The sequence below is a fragment of the Suricata suricatta genome, chromosome 11 (genome assembly GCF_006229205.1).
Source record: "Suricata suricatta isolate VVHF042 chromosome 11, meerkat_22Aug2017_6uvM2_HiC, whole genome shotgun sequence".
Lineage (NCBI taxonomy): Eukaryota > Metazoa > Chordata > Mammalia > Carnivora > Herpestidae > Suricata > Suricata suricatta.
Genome location: NC_043710.1, coordinates 99958987 through 99978621, shown reverse-complemented (window position 1 = coordinate 99978621; position 19635 = coordinate 99958987). Strand labels below are relative to the sequence as shown.

Here is a 19635-nt window from a genome sequence, read left to right as displayed (position 1 = left end):
GAAATGTATACTGTCTTCGGGCGGACGGCATGGAAATTTCAATCGTATGCTGCACGTGACTAAGTAGCTCATGGGTGGCAGGGGTTTTGGAGAGAGAGACAGAGGGATGGGAGCCGAAAGGGCTCCTGGAGAGACTGGCCTTGGAGGGCGCTGAGAGGTGGATAAAGTCACACATGGAGAATGAGATTTCGGCTAACTGTTTCTATTTTATTGCTGTTATTATTAATCTGTAAATGATAACTAGAAAAGCGCAAAAGCACTTCTGATAAATTGGTGTCTTTCTCGTATCTCCAGCGTTCAGGTGAACCTGCTGAATCAAGCAGCAGTCATCCAGTGTGTTGGTGTTTGTGTGAGTGACAGACATGAGGTCAGAGAAAGGAAAAAAATTTTCAAGTTTATTTATTTATTTTGAGGGAGAGGGAGAGGGAAAGAGAGAGAATCCCAAGCAGGCTCCACACTCAGCACGTGGAAATGAGATGGGGCTCAATCTCAAGATTGTGAGACCACGACCTGAGCCGAAATCAAGAATCAGACGCTTCACCGACTGGGCCACCCAGGCGCTCCCACAAAATGAACTCTTTAACTTCCCCTCCAAGATCTATTCTTTATAGGAGAGCGTAGGAAGCCTCCAGAAGAGCTGTGTGATCTTCATGTTGAACCTTCTCCCATGTGTGTCTAACAAGGAATTGAGAGAATTTCAGAATTTCTGAGATTCTTATTGATAGCCCAAAGACACAGGCCAGTAACAAAAATATGAGTAGATAATGAAGGATGATTGACCTCTGTAAGTAAGCCCAGACAATTTCTCTTGATGCAAGGCCGGCAAATAAGAACTTCCTCTGAACACTGAAATAAAAACAAACAAAAGCAACTCCTCACTCCTATTTTACTTCCTTTGCTCAAATGTCTCTCTGCCAGTGATGATCTTCAATTATACCCCCTTCCTACACACACACAATCTATTCTACAAATCCTTCAGTCATTCCCTGAAGAATGAGCATCACTAGTGAGGAGCAGTGGCAAATTCACACTCTACCCTCGTCGGTTATTTGCCAGGAAGTATGTTTCCTGAATCTTACTTTTCTACTGTGGGATTGTGATACAATAAGAAATATATAGATTTGATCTTTGTCTCTGGTTCCTGGAATAGAGCTTCAAAAACCCTTGTAATTTCCTGAGTCTCAGGGGTGAGAAGAATCTTTTATTATTCATAATCACCCTTGCACCCTTACCTGGGTCTGTAACTCCTGGAAGTTGGAGTCAGAGGAACCAGGATTCGAACTTTCGGCCCCAACCCCTGACCTCCAGGGAGGGGTGGACAGGGTAGGGGCTGGACTGAGTCAGGAGACTAACTTAATCAACAACAGCTAATGATTTGATTGGCCGTGCCGACATAATGAAGCACCTATAAAACCCTAAACAACGAAGTTCAGAGAGTGTGTAGGTTGGCCAACAGGAATGCACGCACATTACCCCTAAACTCCATGGGGACATGGGGACAGAGTTTCTCTGCTCAGGACACGTCTGGACCTTGTCCTATATCTTTTCTTATCTGGCTGTTCATTTGTATCCTTTATAAATACCCTTTGTAGTAAGTCGGCAGTAGTAAGTAAACTGTTTATCTGGGTTCTGTGAGCTGTCCCAGCAAATTATCAGACCTGCGAAGAGCGTCCTTGGGTGCACAGTCCAAAGTCCTAGGAGCCTGGGTTTGAAATGAGTGTCTGAAGTGGAGTCAGGTCTTGTGGGACCGAGCCCTTAACCTGTGGAGTCTGCACTAACTCTGGGCAGTTAGTGTCAGAAACGTGAGGAGAGAAACTATTTTTCTTTTAAGGATCTTATCATGTCCTGTATGACAACACAGCTATTTTGTACATATCCTTTCCCACTGTTCGAGCTGATGTCTCCTCGTGTGTTCATGGCATCCTTGCAAACTTAAATGCTCATTATAGTTGAATTAGATTCATTTTCTTTTTAGTCCTTTAACCCAGTGCCAACACTGAGTTGAATCACAGGACAAAGGACACATAAGGAAGGGCCTTGCAAGCAGCGGAGGAGCTTGGGAAAAAGCCTAGAAAATATGGCCATTGAGTTTGGGATAGTTGCACTGGGGTTTAAATGGGAGGACAAGTCCACATGGGTAAGTGGGGAGTCTGGTCCTGAAATACTGTGGTTTAAAGAAGAGGAAGATGAGACACATGGGTGTTACTTGGAGTAACAAAGGGATCAGAATCCACCGTCTACGCGCCCCCGCCGCCCAGGCCCAGCACCCTCACACGCGCTCAGTGATCCTGTGCAGCCAAGCCAGGCTGGGGCAGTTGGCTGGGAAAAGATGAGGATAATGGTAGACAGTGGCTGTGACAATAGTGCCTGTGTCCTCAGGCCACATTATGCCTTTGTATTTACCAACACAGCCTGAACAGAGACGAGAATAACGGCGGGGAAACCACCAGGAAAACTCTGCGGACCACACTGAGCACCGCTCTGTGGTCTGTTGTAGGAGCCCCTGCTGACGACACACGGACCTGTCCGTGAGCTGCACTCTGAAGCCAACACCGGCAGTTCCCAATTCTGACATCTTTTTGTCCTTGGCCTTGAGCTTCAGAGAACTAGTATTTTCCATGACACCTGGGTTAAAATAATAAGCAAACATGTTGACCAGATAATTGATAAAGAAAATAAACCACACACATGCATATGCAATTAACCTAGGAAATAATATTCAGTTTCTCCAGTAATCAGACATTTTTAATGAAACCTCCTCCCCTTTTTTGTTTGCTTTCTTAGGTATAAGTTTAGCAAAGATGAATAAGAATGATAGTAACTCGTGTTGGCAAGGGCATGGGGGAAATCGGCCTTCATAGAGAATCTGCTGGTTGGAGAAAAATTTGGTATAACCTTTCTCCTGAGCAATTTGATGATACGTTTCATAAGTCACTAAATCATGTCTGTCCTTTGTCTCATCAATTCCACTTCAAGGAAATTCATCCTAAGGTATTAATCACAGATGTACACAACACTAAGTTTGGACTATGTGCATTTCAACATTTTGGTTGTGAAACATTAAAAACAACTCCCATACCCAACAATAAGGGAGTAGGTGCATATATTATGGAACAGAGATAGAATGATAAGAAACTACTGATGTAGCACAGCGTTCTTAATATAAGGCTAAGTGAGAACTGTTAGCTGCAAGACAGTATTTACAGCATAAAGACATTGTTAAAAAGTGCACATGCATGTAAGTGTCATGTTGATCAAGCTGGACTCCTGGGATGTCGTCAGAGAGCATCTATAACTTTGCCTGTAATGCCACTGGGTAAAACACGAGCAGTCCCATGACTTTTCTGTTCACTGTTAGGTAATAAAAGTCCTTGGGCCACTTGAAACCACAAAACACAGTCTCAGTTCAATATGGTTATTAGACCGGCTGGTACCTGATTAATTCCAAGCTGCGGCCATTCCTCTGGCTCGCCCACAGCGTGCCGCAGTGAGAAGCCCGGAACCGCCAGAGGGGTGTGATCCCGCCTTTCCCCGAAAGCCTCCACCTCCCCATGCCCTGAATGGAGGAGGTAGAGGGTGGATGGGCAGAGAGGTACAGGTTTGGGCCGGGGCGTGGGTGTTGGCCCAGATGGCTGGAGGACGGGGTCCACACTCTCTAGGTGGACAGGCGTTTACATTTGCCTCTTTTCTCGTGTACCCATCTGGGGTTTTCAGGCTCTGTCCTCCTGCAGCTTCTTTGATGAAAGTGTGTGGTGTCCCCTGTTCTCTGCCAACCTCACCGTGTCCTTAGGAACCCAGCGCCAACCTCGCCACGTCCCTAGGAGCCCAGTGATTCACCCACAGCCTCTTCACTAGGGTCGTTTTACCTGTCGCGCTTGCTCTGGTGAACATGAACTAAGAGAACCCCACTCCTCCTCGGCCTCTCCGGGGGCTCATGTCTTGTCCACAGGAAACATGCACAGTGTTTCTGCCTGAGAAACCCTGGAAGTGAGGACTGATCGCCAGCTGGGCAACCTCCCTTCAGTCTCCCTTTACTCTGAGCTGGCTGGCACCAGCTTCTGGAATTTACTCTTCTTGCCCTGGAGTCAGACACCAGGCAGCCTTTCCCCTAAACAGCCAGCAACACAGACGAAGGTCCGGTGGTACTGTTAAAGCCCCCCTCTCTAAGGAAAGTCTCCTCACAGCTCCTCTGTCTCCTCTCTTCTGACCCAGTGTGGTCAGGGGACTTGTAGTCTCAACAAGAAGACTTTGGACTTGGTTTTGGTAAGGACACTTCACATGAGCTCTACCCTCTTAACAGTTTTCAGCGCATAACACGGTGTTTTTATCTATTGGCACAGTGTTACTCAGCAGATCTCTAGAACTTACTCATTTATGCAGAACTGAAATTTTATATCTGAAATTTTCAACTTTCCCTCTCACTACCACCATGCTATCCTTTGCTTCTGTAAATGTAACTCTATTAGAAACCTCGTAAGTGAAATCATTCAGTTATTTGTGCTTCTGTGTCTGGCTAATTTCACTCAGCATAATGTCCTCAAGGTTTATCCATGTTGTCACATTTGCAGAATTCCCTTCTTTTTAAAGGCTGAGAATGTTCCATTGTATGTTTGTATCACATTTAAAAAGTCCTTTAGGGGGCGCCTGGGTGGCTCAGTCAGTTGAGCATCCGACTTCGGCTTAGGTCATAATCTCCCGGTTCATGGGTTCGAGCCCCGCATTAGGCTCTGTCCTGACAGCTAGCTCAGAGCCTGGAGCCTGTCTTCAGATCCTGTGTCTTCCTCTCTCTCTGACCCTCCCCTGCTCATGCTGCCTCCCTCTCTCTCAAAAATAAATAAAAACATTAAATAAATAAATAAAATAAAAAGTCCTTTTGTTGATGGAATTTAGATTCTTTGTGCAACTTGGCCATTGTGAGTATTATTGCTGTGAACATGGGGGGGTGTGGATATCTCCTGACGTAGTGTTTTCATTTCCTTTAGATGTTTTCCCAGAAGTGGAATTACTAGACCATATTCTATGTTTTATTTTTTGAGGACCTTCCATACTCTCTTCCACAGTGGCTGCACCCATTTCCATTCCCATCAGCAGTGTCCTAAAGGATTCCAACTTCTTCATCCCTGCCAGCATGTGTCTTTGCTTTTGTTTTGTTTCATTTTGTTTTTAAAATAGCCATTCTGACAGATGCAAGGTGATAGTTCATTGTGGTTTTGATTTGTATTTCCCTGATGATGACTGATGTGGAGCATCTTTTCGTGTATCTATTGGCCACCTGGATGTCTTCTTTGGAGAAATGTCTATTCAAGTTCCTAGCCCATTTTTTTTTCTGCTTATTTACATATTTGGGGGGGGAGGGGCAGAAAGAGAGGGAGACAAAGAATCCCAAGAAGGCTCTGCACTGTCAGTGCATAGCCCAACATGGGGCTCGATCCTACGACTGTGATATCATGACCTGAGCCGAAATCAAGAGTCGGATGCTTCTCCGACTGAGCCACTCAGGTGCCCCCTAGCCCATTTTAAAATCAGGTCATTCGTTTTTTGCTATTAAATTGTAAGAATTACTAGATATTTTGGAAATTAACTAACCATTTATCAGAGATGCATTTGGCACATGTCTTCTCCCATTCCATAGGTTACCTTTTCACTCATGATTGTTGCCTTTGCTGAGTCCAAGCTAATTTTTTAGTTTGATATAGTCCCACTCCTTTAGTTTTCCTGTGCCCTTTGTGTCATATCCATAAAACCACACCACACTGTGTAATTTCAAAATATACTACAAAGCTACAGTGATTAAAACAATATGGTACTGGCGTAAAGACAGATCTACAGGACAATAGGACAGAGTACAGAGCCCAGAAATAAACTCATGCTTGTATGTCCACTGATCTTTGTGCCAAGAATACACAGTGGAGAAAGAACAGTCCCTTCGACAAATGGCGCAGGGGAAATGGGACAACCCAATGCAGAAGAATGAACCTGGACCCTTCTCTTACACCACACACAAAAATCAACCCAAAATGGGTTAAAGACTTACACATAAGACTGGAAACTATAAAACCAGAAGGAAACATAGGGCAGAGGCTTCGGCTTTTTTGTTTGGTTTTGTTTTCATTTGTTGGTTTGTTTTAATAAATCCTAACAAGCAAGTTCTCCTGACTGGTCTTCCCACAGTTCACTTGGATGTATGGAACATGTGTGCTTTTGTGCCCCAGCTAAAACCAAGACAGGCTGGTTCCCGGTGTAACATCCTGGTAATCCCTCCATTAAAATGCAAAAACATTTGCATGCACAGCAGTGTCTCTGGTAGTGGGGATGATGAGTGACTTTTTTTTAACTTTAAACTTTTGCAAGTCTCCTGTATTGAGTGTAATTTTACTTTTATCATTAGGGAAAAAAAAGAGAAAATGAGAATTGTAGAATGGCAATTCAAAGTCTGATTCACTGACACTTAGGATCTCCTGTCTCAACACCAAAGAATTCTCTTGAGAGCAGAGTCCCATTTCTTGAGTGTGGCCGGCTGTTTGAGTTATGTTCTTTCAGGTGACGCTAGTTTACCTGGTGCATGGCACTTGACTGGATGGGTGGCACTTTCCTGGAAGTCTGGGACAGGGCCAGTAAGGAAACACAAGGAGCACCCCACACAGCCAGCCTTTGGGAACTGGAACACCGATCAGTGCCCGTCAGTGGGGCTGGTAACTGGCCAGTGGCTCTGCTTGTCCCTGTTGACCCCCAGTGTCATCTCTCATTGCCACTTTCCTCTCTGCCCCATGGCTTCAGCCTCTTCAGGGCTCTAACTCTCAGACTCTGTGTCGCTTCACTTTGTCTTACTTGCCATCGTGATCGCAAGCCACGTGAAGAGGAAGAACATGATTTAGTTGTTAATCACTGACCAAAACAGACCACGTCTGGTCAGCAGTGTTCCTTCTGTTGTTTGGCTTTTAGGTCAAGCGAATTCCTGGGTCAGTTAATGAGGACCAGGAATGTGGAAAATCTTGTATCACGTGACCCCAAACACAACTACCCGTGACCCCTCATGTATGAGTGGGACAGGCTCACAACACTTCACGACTGCCCGTGTGCTGGAAGGTGGCCCTGTCTCTCAGATTCCACCATTAACTCATTACTATGGAGTCCTTTTTTGGGGATTAGTGATGAAAAAAGAAGGGCCGGAATGATTCAAAGCCAAACAAAACAAAATGATGAGGGATCAGACATCTAATCTTCTTTTTTCTATGTCATGCATTATTTTATTCTACCTGGAAGAAAACAATCATTTTTGCAAACAAGGCCTACGTGATTCAAAGCTACATAGATGATGACTTTTAAAATCTCAGGTCATTGTTCATAAAGAGTAGGCCACACCTGCATACATTTGCCAGGCAAACAGTTCAATTTATTTCCACTTTCTTCTGTGAAACACCTAGCATCACAACTTCATTCCACTTTGACGCTTCATTTTCAAGAAATGGGTGGATTGTTGACAGGGTCTGTACAATTCTGCACCTGTTCTTGACGCACCAAGACATATTCCCGTCAAGTGCATGCTAGCCGCTGGTGTTACATTATCATTTTTGTTGTTTAGTAAAGCTTTAGGCCTTTTCTCCAAGAGACTTTATGATAAAGCGTTTAATACATTATGAAGAGTAATCACAAATGTGGTTGATTATTGAGAAAGAAGAATTTTTTAAAAAAATTTTTAATGTTTATTTTTGAGAGAGAGACAGACAGACAGACAGAGGACGAGTGGAGGAGGGGCAGGGAGCTAGGGAGACACAATCCAAAGCAGGCTCCAGGCTCCGAGCTGTCAGCACCACACCCAATGCTGGGCTCAAACTCATGAGCCATAAAATCATGACCGAAGTGAAGTCAGACACAAAACCGACCTGAGCCACCCAGGCGCCCTGAGAAAGAGAAATTGAAATACTAGAATTTGAAAGTTAAAATGATAGCAAATAACATACAATAACAATATTGCCAGTAAAATATCTTTCATACAAACGTTAAGTTACCTAATTTGGGGTAGACACAAGCATTTGTACTGCTAATCTCATACTTCATTTCACCCCAGGTACTGATTTTGTTATAGAATTATTCTAGGAGTACTTCTTTAGAGTCTGTCTGGGTATATAAATGTAACTACATCTAATACACTTTTCTGGATAAATAATACCATATGAAACATTATACGTGCTTTGATAAAACTGATCAGCAGAGTAATAATTCTAATGAGAACATTTAGTTCAGGGATTCAGGGGGAAATATTCAAAGTAAAGCCTTTGTCATGTGATTCTGCAGTAATTTCTGATGATGTAGAGTGTTGACTTGTCAGGTTGATAGATGGAGAAAAACAGTTTAAACCAACCCATCATGCGACAGGTTTACTGAAGTGAACTTGGAAAAGGCAGAAACCACTTGGATAAGGGTTACTTCAAGGATCAACTCTTTTTGAAAACGTGTCACAAACCGTGACTCAGCCCCACATGCCTTAACTGATGTCCACATCAAACCGGCATTGCATTCTGCAGTGGGTGATGCTTTGCTAGTCACGGGCTTCCTGAACCTCCATTATCCTGGATGGGGACCCAGGAGCACTGCTTTTCATGGTGGTGGCATTTGGGACGCGTGAGAACATTTTCTCCATTCTGTGTCCTGAAGCAAAGAATAGCTATTTGTAATGTCTCTTCCTTTTTTCGTCCTTGCTTGCATAATTGGTCAGTGCGTGAGTGGGGGTAGGGAGAGAGGGAATGTCATATTTCAGCATTGTTTCTTAAAGGTACTTCTGGAATGTTGGATTTGAGTTGGTTTTCTAACATCGGTAAGTTTGCATGGTACCCAGTGAATTAGGTTGAATACTATCGATGTGGGTATAAACTACAGTGCAGGCACTGTAGTCTTGTGACCTTTCCATCTAGATATGGAATAAAGCTCTATGGCATCATTTTCTTGCAACCTTGTGGGATTGCCTAGGCTCCTCTGTGACCATTCCTCATCCTGTAGTTTTTTCCTACGTGTTCTAAGACTTAGCATTAAATTGCCTGAATATGACAGAAGAAAACATGCTTTGCATTCTTATTCATGAAATCGAAGGAGGGACACACCAGATACACACAAGTTACCTGACTACATCACTAGCAGTCCAGAGGGTGTGGCCAAAATTTAGGATGCAGTCGTCTTTGGAAAGAAGCCATGAATAATATAATACGTAAGCAAATCCAAGCTGTTGAGATCATGTACTCTATCCATGGATCCGACCTCACCGGCTCTCCCCTGCACTTGTGCTGGGAAGAGCCTCACAAGAGGCACTTTTGCCCATTTTTGCAGCTCTGAGCAACTTCCCTACCCTGTAGAATCCTACCCCGCAACTTGACTTAGCCTTTGCCTTACAGGTTTCTGTGGAAGGATGTCTGAGCATCTCTATAAAGAAGAATAGGTGGCGGAGGAGGGGGGCGCGTGGGTGGCTCAGTCGGTTAAATGTCTGACTTTGGCTCAGGTCATGATCTCATCTCTTGTGAGTTTGAGCCCCGCATCAGGCTCTGTGCTGACCGACTGCTCAGAGTCTGGAGCCTGTTTCAGATTCTGTCTCTGACTCTCTGCTTCTCCCTGCTTGAGCTCTATCTCTCTGTCTCTGTCTCTGTCTCTCTCTCTCTCTCAAATATAAAACAAAAAATTTTTTTAAATTTGGGAAGCAAAGGCTAAAAACTCTCATTTAAGAAAAACTTTGTTAATGTTTACTTAGTTTTGAGAGAGCATGAACAGGGGAAGAGCAGAGAGAGGAGACACAGAATCTGAAGCAGGCTCTAGGCTCTGAGCTGTCAGCACAGAGCCCGATGCAGGGTTCGAACTCACGAACCATGAGATGATGACCTGAGCCAAAGTCGGACGCTTAACCGACTGAGCCACCCAAGCACCCCAAAATCTCTCATTTTTAATTCACTTGTATTCATTTGTTGCTGCTTACTGTGTGTTCAGAAAGTCTGGTGCTCTGGTTAGAGAGAAGGGAGCTGAGACCCCCTGGCGAGCCCACCTGCATGAAGGCAAGTGCAGAGACACTCCACGTGTTGAATAGTTGAGGCGCTGGAAAATAATCCGTACTCACTCTGGAAAGAACTCAGCACACACTGCCATGCTGAGTGGTAGGGGTCTGAAGCTAGTAGAAGTGCTCTTTCGCTCACCATGGGATAATCACAGGCATGGGTTTTTTTGATTTTTGTTTTTAAATTTTATTATAATAGTATCTACCTCCCTGAGTATCTGCAGTGATTACATGAGATGATGCCTGTGGAGGCACCCAGCACGCTGGATGTCACATAGCCTGAGTTTACCGTTTAATCCTACCTCGACTTCCCACCTCCAGGAGGGTGCGCTATGTGCACGGCTCCCATAATGCTCAGCAGCGTCACGAGGTGCTCGATGTAACCCAAAATGTTGCCTTTGGCTTCCATAAAGGTATTGTCGGTTTGAGCCGGGAATTGTAAGTTCTCCTCTAGTTTATTTTCACATGCTGGAACCAGAGAGAAGCAGCAGAAAGAAAGAACAGAAGGGAGTTATTTAAGGACACTGGACACGTGAGAACCTTGTAAAAGTTGGAACTTTTCAGGCCCAAACATTCCAGCCCAGGGCCCATGGAGCTGGAATCTGCGAGATCTCAGACGGACCTAAACGCGGATTTGCTAACCATGTTCGTAAATAGTAGGCTGCCCTCCACTGAAACATGAGCAAAAGCACGCTTATAATCATAAAGTGTGGGAAGGTAGCCTTGGGAGCTTCTGATTCAAACCCCTTATTCTATAGACGAGCAAATAGGGGTCCGGATAGAAGAGTCCCCCAAGTTCATACCCACTGGTTCACCAAGGGCTTATGCAGTCCCTGCTCTACGTCAGACATCATTCCAGAAAACGGGAACAGGCAAGGGCCTTGCTCTCATGGGCCTTACTCGAGCGGAGCACAGAGGAGGTGATTGACAAAAAAAGCAAATAAGTGAGGGTGTTTTCATAAGAAGATTGATGAGATCAAGAAAAGCAGACCAAGTCACTCGATAGGAACTATGCATGGGGGAAGGGATTATTTCTGTCCAGGGCCTCTCTCAGATTGGGACATTTTGGCTAAGGCCTAAGTGATCCAAATGAATGGCCCAGTGATAAAGTAGAGAAGAGCACTGCAGGTGGAGGGGCCAGCAAGTGCAAAGCCCATCGGGGACCAGAGTGGCTTCCAAGAGGAGGAGAAGGGAGGTCAGCTGCTGACCGGAGTGGGGAGAGGTATGATGAAAGTGGGGGGAAGGCAGAGGTCCAGAGGCTGCACAGCCCTGAAGACTGTGGCGTTTGGGATTCTAAAGATGGTGGGAAGCCCGCAGAGAGATGTAAGCATAATGTACAGTTTTAAAATACCCCCCAGATGCTGAGTGGGGCCTAAATGATGGAGGAACCAGAGTATGAGCAGGAAGACAAGTCACCCAGGTGAGAGACAGCAGTGGTTTGGGCCAAGGAAGGGGCCGTGAAAATATCACCACTTGCTAGCTGCAAACTCCAGGAAAGCTAGGAGCTGTCTCTTTTGTGTTCCAATTAATCCCAAGCTTCTAGAACAGTGCCTGGCACATAGTCTGTGCTCAAAACAAAACAGAGAACCCGAGCTGAATCGCATGTGTGACTACTTACTTTCTGTAGTTAGACTGGAATCCAGGATGAGATAAGTAAAAGTGTAAACTATTGTCAGTTCAGGGGCGCCTGGGGGGCTCAGTCGGTTAAGCAGGCAACTTCTGCTCAGGTCATGATCTCTCGGTTCGTGAGTTGGAACTGTCAGCACAGAGCCCACTTTGGATTCTCTGTCCACCCCTTTCTCTGCTCCTCGCCCCCCCACTCGTTCTCTCTCTCTTTGAAAATAAATAAATAAACTTTAAAAAAAAACAAAACTATTCTCAGTTCAAGGATGTTTGCCTTAGGAGAGCTTAGAAAAGTCAACCTTTTTAGACCTCTTACTAAAAATGTGCAAAATTTCTAGCAGTTGTGTGCCTGAACCTTGGCGATAGTGCACTGAGTGCGGTGTGAGGACCAGTCTAGTAACTGCCAGGGAGCTGACCCGACGTGCACGCCTGTCTGCAGTCTGCTCTGCAAATTCATCTTCTAGCAGTCAACCTGCTGACGTAAGTGCAATATGGAGATCCGGAGGAGCAGGTGGTCCACCCTTAAACAGTTGATGCCTTTGAGTTTTTTACAGGGAAAGGAAGAGCCAAAGGATGATTCTCTTCACTGCCATCCAGCTCTGTTTTGCTGGGGAAGGTGATAGACGTTTCCGGCACGTTTCACAGCATCACTAACTCAGCCCTTCATCTTGCCAGGCGTGGGTGTATGCGCCTTCCATGCGTTACTCACTCAATCCTCACCCAAACCCACTTTATAGATGAGAAAACGGAGGCACGGAGTGGTTAAAACCCCACAGTTCATGAAGATCAGGGATGGCATTCACACCAGGCAGGCTGACTTTAACATAGCCTGTCAGTATTTTAATGTCCTCACTGGAAGAATGCAATAGTAGTATTTACCTCCCAGCGTTCTTGCGAAGATTAAATAAACTAATGCATGTAATTAGGCCTGGCCTGGAGGACGCACTGTGCAAATGTTAGCTATGACTGGCTTTCCCGTATCATTCTGATGGAAAAATTACTTTTACATCCATAATTTTAACTGGCACGCAGGGTCCCATCTCTCACTTATGTCAGATGTTGATTGCGTTGCTTTGCCACAGGGCACAAGTTTGTAGAACTCCTTCATTACCCCAAAGGTTCGGCAAATACATATGGATCAACTGTAAGTCAGGGTCCATGCTAGCCCCTGGGGATACCGAGACAAATGAGACACGGTACCTGTCCTCAAAGGCGGCAGCCTTGGGGGTGGCCAGGCAGGCTTAATGACAAGTAATTCAGCGTAATTTGCAAAATCAGAGGGGACCTTGCATGCTTTCCCAGGTGGGCTTGGGCAAAAGGAATGAGTGGATTAAAACGAGGTAAGATTAACCCAGGAAGCCAGAAATGCCACGCTGGCTGGCTGCGTGCGGATTTGGCACGCAGTGTGATTCAGAGTGGGCAGCTAGCCCTCCTTTGCCTTCTTTAGGACGACGGATTCGGAAGACCCCATTCGCTGTGATCCGACCCGCTGTGGGATTTACACATCTTGGTGTTACTTAGAGAACTTATTTTCTTCCTTGTGTTGTGACTTCATGTCGTGCAGGAATAAACGTCCTGGAAGGACGCAATGGCCCGTTTAAGAAACGTAGAAAAGTTGTCTTTTGGTCTACACTGGGTGATGTCAATCACAGCCAGCAAGGAATCTAAAAGGGCTTTATTACCTAGCATGACTAGAAAGCTGGTGCCTTTATTTTGCGGCCACTTTGAGTTCTAAAGGTTTGCATTTTTGTTCTTATTATTGCTTCAATTCGTCCTTTCTCATTATCTGAGAACTTCCCTTCCTCCAGACTTCCCTCTGTGGTTTAACTTTGCTGTCAGCAAAAGAGCACATTTTTCAAGACAATTAATTGCTTGCTTTCTCTCGCTTGCTTTCTCTCGTCCCTCCCTCTCCATGAGTCCTGGCTGGGGATGGAGGCAGACAACAGGCTCTGATGTCAGGAACATAGGCTCTGAAAAAACAATCTTTTCGGAAGAGCAAGAGAGAGAGAGAGAGAGAGAGAGAGAGAGAGCGCGAGCGAGCAGGGAGGCCAAGCCCTGGGCTTTGAAGCCGCTGGTGCGGCCATGAGCAAGGGCTTTTGCTTTCTTTACTCTACCTCTTCCTGGCTAAGAACTCGCAATGTTTGTTCTAACGCTTTTCTTAGCAGATGAGCGATAAGAAATCTGTACCTGGAAGTATCACCTTTCTGGAGCAGAAAAACAAAGGGGCTCACTTGCCTGACATGAGTTTCCTTGGGGTTTCAGGGTTTGGAAAAGGTCCTTAGTTGTTGGATGGACTGAGCCAGCCCCCATTACGACAGCAGCCCGACATCCAGGCTCTGACTCAGGAAACAGCTCCCGCCCCGTGTCCTCCGTTTGTGATTTTCTGTGTGTTGTAGTTGCTGGGCAATAGGAAACAAAAAAATAATTGAATTTCTACCTGGGAGGAACACTCGAATGCTGCTTTGATCTACAACTCAAGCGATAAATCCACTTGTACGGGATTCAGTTGCACAGTTCTTTCTAGGGTTCACTGATGATGAAGTCTGCGATCCAGGAGAGGGGGCGGGTCTAAGGGAGTATTTTGGCAAGAGGTCTCTGAAGCTGAGAGGGGAGGGTTGATACAGATCAGGCTGCTGGGCTGCCTGGAAAGCAGAACACGGTGTAACAAGGTGGTTTGTGTCCAGGAAGTTCCACGGTAGGTGTCCAGAAGCCAGGGAAATAAGAACAGTGGAGAAAAAGTGAGAGTGAGGAGATGAAAAGGGGGAATGAGAATCACATGAAGAGGAGTCGATACCTGCAGCCAGAGACGCCCCTAAGAGAGCAATTTTGGGAAATATTTGAGATCTTTCTGCCAAGAAAATGGAAGGTATAATTGGTGCTTTTTGGTGCAGGGGACTCATTTGCTCTCAGCATTGGCCCTCTCCTCAGTCCTACTTGGATTATCAGTCCTACCTTTTTAATTGGCAAAAGTCACTCTGAGCTTATGTGTAGCAATTGCATTGTTTATTAATGAGGTTGATGGTACCCAGAGGCAGTGAGAGAGAAGGCTAGGTGGACATGGGCTTGAGAATCCGGGCATGGGTTCTCCGCCCAGGGCAGTGCTCCATCCAGCAGGTGCAGTGACCTCTCTGGAAATGAGCACATCAAGTCCAAACGCAACGTTGTGAGGATTTGCAACAATGGCTGCAAAATCCTGTGAGTAGGAGCCCCACAGCATCTGCTGTTATTACTTGTGAGAACTTTACCCAAAGACGAGAGATTGGCGAGGTTATGTTTTTATTTTTTGTGTGTGAGGTGATGTTCTAGAATCCTTTTCAGATTTATAAGGCTTCTTAATGGTTTAATTCTGATGTAGGAATAATGAGCCTTTTCCTTTCACTGTATATTTTATTTTACTTTTTAATGTTTATTTATTTTTGAATGTTTATTTATTTTTGAAGGAGAGAGAGACACACACACACACAGAGTGTGAGTTGGGGAGGGGCAGAAGAGAGGGAGACACAGAATCTGAAGCAGGCTCTAGGCTCTGAGCTGTCAGCACAGAGCCCGACATGGGCCGTGAGATATCACAAGCTATGAGATCATTACCTGAGCCAAAGTCAAACACTCAGCTCACTGAGCCACCCAGGGGCCCCTATTTTATTTTGTTATTTTTTTTTAACTTTTATTTAATTTTGAGAGACAAAGACAGAGTGAGAGCAGGGGAAGGGCAGAGAGAGAGGAGATACAGAATCCAAAGCAGGCTCCAGGCTCTAAGCGCTCAGCACAGAGCCCGACATGGGGCTCGAACCCATGAACCATGAGATCATGACCTGAGCCAAAGTCAGGCTCAAGCGACTGAGCCACCCAAGGGGCCCCTTCGCTGTACATTTTACACCAGAAGATATCTTGAAGATAATCTTATCCGTGTTTATGTATTTAAGTCGTGCCTAAAAAACCCTTCTAAGGCGTAAAGGCTCAGAAGGACTTCTGTTGATTAGCGCACAATTCTGTGGGACGGCCATTTGTGCAGCACTCAGTCGGGTGGCTCTCCTGGTGTCGCCCGGGCTCTCTCTCCGGCCTCAGCTACATCTGGATGGGCTCAGGTGGCCTCTTCACTTATGGGTCTGGCAGGTGGCTACGCCGGTCCGTGCATGCTCTCATTCTCCCGGAGGCCTGCCCCGGCTTCCTTACGCACCAGAATCGAGATTCTGAGAGGCAGCAAGAAGGCAGAGGCGGCGAAGCTTCCTGAGGCCTGGGCTCAGAAGTCTGACCATACTTAATTACTTTCAGCTGCTCAAGGCCAGCCTGGATCTGAGGGGCAGGAGTGACAAAGTCCCATGGCAAAGAGGTTCGGAGAGTGAGGAGTGTGCAGACCTGTTTTGTAAATGATCTGCCTCATCATCCTTTCACAAATGAGGGAAACAAAGCAAAGAAAGTTAAATATTTAGCCAAGATCACCCAGCCAGAACCTGACTCTGGTCCAGTGCTCGTTGAACTCTCTGTGCAGACAAGGGGTGGGGGGCGCGGGACCAAGAATGGGACATAAAGAGAGAGCTGTCATTCACGGAGCACATGCTAAATGTTAGCAGGAAGTGAGCCCTGAAGATGGGTGCAACTCTGCTCCGAATGAAGCTGAGCAAAGGAAAGATGAGTTGCAAAGGTCAGCAGGGGCACAGTGAGAGAGGGGAGATGGGATTCATGACCCCAGGAGGAACCTCGGGGGACAGACTCGTTCTGTGGGTGCTGGAACAGCATCAAAGCAGCACCCGGAGGACGAAGATCTGTGGGGATGAGGAAGGAACATTCTGACTTGGTGCAGAGGCTGGGCTTGTGGCTCCGCAAGAAAAGACCTGATTTAGTGGAGTCAAGCTCATCAGCCCCTGGGGGTAGAGCAGATTACAAGTGCGGGCAGCAGACACCCTGATATGTTGAGTCAGGGCGGACTAATGAAGCCAACAAGGTGCTTGCTTGTAATTTATCTGGACATATGTCGTCTGGAAGCCTCAAGGTTCTGCTCGTTGGCCTAGGATGCGTGGCCTGCCCCATATGGCCGCCTGGGTATGAACTTGGTTGAATTCTCTCTCCCAGACTGAGGCCAGCTGAGACTTAAAATACTGTCCTTGTAAGGTTCACATGTCTTTATGTTATTTATTTTGCTAGTGTTGAGCTTTGATATGTTTTTTTAAGCAAATAGATCAGTCTAAACCACTGGCTTTACTGTTGTGTTAAGTACCAGCAGCTCAGGACTATTATAAAAGTCCTGACTATATTTTATAGGACGTAGGACTCTTTGGTGTAAAAGATTAAGGAGTTGAGGTATAAGTACCTGGAGAGTTTAGACTTGTATGTCATTCATAGCTTCCCTTCCTGGTTCCTGGGTTTTCCTCACTTCAAAGGCCAGAACTATTTATGTTTTACTTCCTTTAGGAATAGGTAAATGCAATGCCATTTTTCTTACTCCCTGACCCTTGGATTTTCTGGCTCTTGGCTATATGTATTCACCCACTTTCCTGACAACCTTGAAATATTTCGGCTTTAAAAGCCACTGAATTTCTTATTTTTTTTTTAAGTTTATTTATTTATTTATTTTAAAGTAATTTCTACACCCAATGTGGGGCTCGAATTCACAACATCGAGATCAAGAGCTGCACGCTCTAGTGACTGGGCCAGCCGGGTGCCCCCAAAGCCACTGAACGTCTTTGAAGTCATGCCCTTTCATAGATCTCACGTACCACTGTCTGGGTGTCCTTTCGCATTGCCTTCAGGAGGCAATATTAACATAAGCACAGCCACAGATTAACTATGTTTTACCTTCCCTAACCCTCATCAGAATGAAGTTCAGAAACCTGGGGGAAATAATTAGAACAAATAAGAAAAATAACGAGTTCGTGTTTTATTAAACATGCCTCATTCCAGTGAAAAACCCTCAGGCGTTGATTCATAAATTGATAAAATGTGCAATTGCCAAAACACAAAGTGTCATTAGGAAGCAGAAATGTGGGAATGTAATCAAACCTCCCTACTCATCCAAGAAATGTAGCATTTTTTTTAAAGCAAGGGAAACAAAAATCCCTAAACATAGCTGGAGCGCCTGGGTGGCTCAGTTGGTTAAGCATCTGACTCTTGATCTTGGCTCAGCTCATGATCTCTCTGTTGGTGAGTTTGAGCCCTGAATAGGGCTGTCAGCATGGAACCTACTTAGGATTCGCTCGCTCTCTCTTTCTCTCTCTCTCTCTCTCTCTCTTCCCCCCCCCTCTGCTTCTCCCCCGCTCACGTGCACTCTGTCTCTCTCTCTCTCAAAATAAATAAACATTTTAAAAAGAGAAAAATAGCAGCCCTCAATTATAAGCAGGTACCTCGAAAGTATTAAATTCAGAAAATAAAAATACTCAAGATAACAACATCTAGTATTCCATAGGTGCCCAATTACCATCTTGTACATCGCTGGTGTGAGTAATATGCTGCAGCCATCGTGAGAAGCGTTTTGGTGTATAAACAATTACAAAAAATGTGTTTGACTCTTAGACACAATAATTCAACGACTGTTCAAAGCACTGCAAAAATTGGAAATGCATAATGATGTTCCCTACGGCAGTATTTTAAGGGAAAATTATAATGTTCTTCACCAGAGGAATAGTAAATAGATTATAGAAATCGTGCTAGCTTGAATAGTATGCAAATATTTAATGCTTGCTCCAAAGAGGGGTAATGATAACAGTGTTCAGTATATAATGTTCTTTTGAAGACCATATATGTCCCCTCTCTGTGAACGGCATTTTCTGTGCACCTGGGTGAATCAGAAATTGAAGTGTCTTTCTTGACATGTGTCTGTCTCCCCGCCCTCCAGCGTTACTTCATCACTCAGTGGGTGCTTGGGGGTAAATTTTACCCACAAAGTAGCTCTGAATTCTTTCTACTTTTCTCCTGCTTCATCACCATCATCCTGGTCTAAGCAGACACCTCTCTCTCCTGGACCCTGCAAATACCCAGACTGCTCTCTCTTCTCCACTGGAATCTTCTCCCCTCCTAGAGCTGGGATGTTTTTTCTGAATTATTGAGCAATACTCAACGTGTAGCTTTATATTACTTTCAGGCAAAGAACATAATGATTTCAATATCTGTAGACACTCAAAGTGATCACCTCAGTAAGTCTAGTTAACATCTATCACCACACATAACTACATTTTTTTTCTTATGATGACGACTTTTAAGATCTACTCTCTTAGCAACTTTCAAATCTGCCCTACTGTGTTATCGATTGTAGTTGCTGTGCTGGACGTTATGTCCTCAGGATTTATTTATTCCGTGACTGGAAGGGTGTACCTTCTGACTCCCTTCACCCATTTCTCCCCCTCCCATCCCTCACCTCTGGCTTCCACCAATCTGTTTTCTGTGTCTGTGAGCTTGATTTGTTGTTGTTTTCTAAACTCCACATGTAAGTGAGATCATATGGGACTTTTTTTCTCTGACTTATTTCACTTAGCATAACGCCCTCAGGTTCTATTCAGGTTGTTGCAAATGGAAAGACTTCATTCTTTTTTATGGCTGAATAGTATTCCATTATGTGTATACTTGTATATGTATTGTACTGTATATATATATTATACATACATAGTATTATACATAAAATTGTATTTGTGTCATGTTTTATTTTTCCATACAATTATAATTCCAGAAGTGTGTATACTTTTTGAGTGAATATTTTCATTTTCTCTGGATAAATACACAGAAATAGAATTGTGGATCATATATGGTAGTTCTCTTTTTCATTTTTTGAGAACCCTCCACACTGTTTTCCACAGCGGCTGCACAAATTACATTCACACCAACAGTGCATAGGTTCCCCTTTTTCCACAGCCTCACCAACATTTGTTATTTGCTGTCTTTTTAGTATTAGCCATTCTGCCTGGTGTGAGGTGATATCTCATTGTGGTTTTCATTTGCATTTTCCAAATGAGTCATGTTGAGCATCTTTTCATGTGCCCACTAGCCATGTG

The 19635-nt window shown here is 44.8% G+C and overlaps 1 protein-coding gene across 1 annotated transcript in view; it reads left to right on the top strand.

Annotated features, from left to right (window-relative positions):
• The window catches only part of EXPH5 (exophilin 5), a 52322-nt gene that overhangs the window by 1275 nt on the left and 31412 nt on the right, over positions 1 to 19635 (top strand). The window lies entirely within an intron of this gene.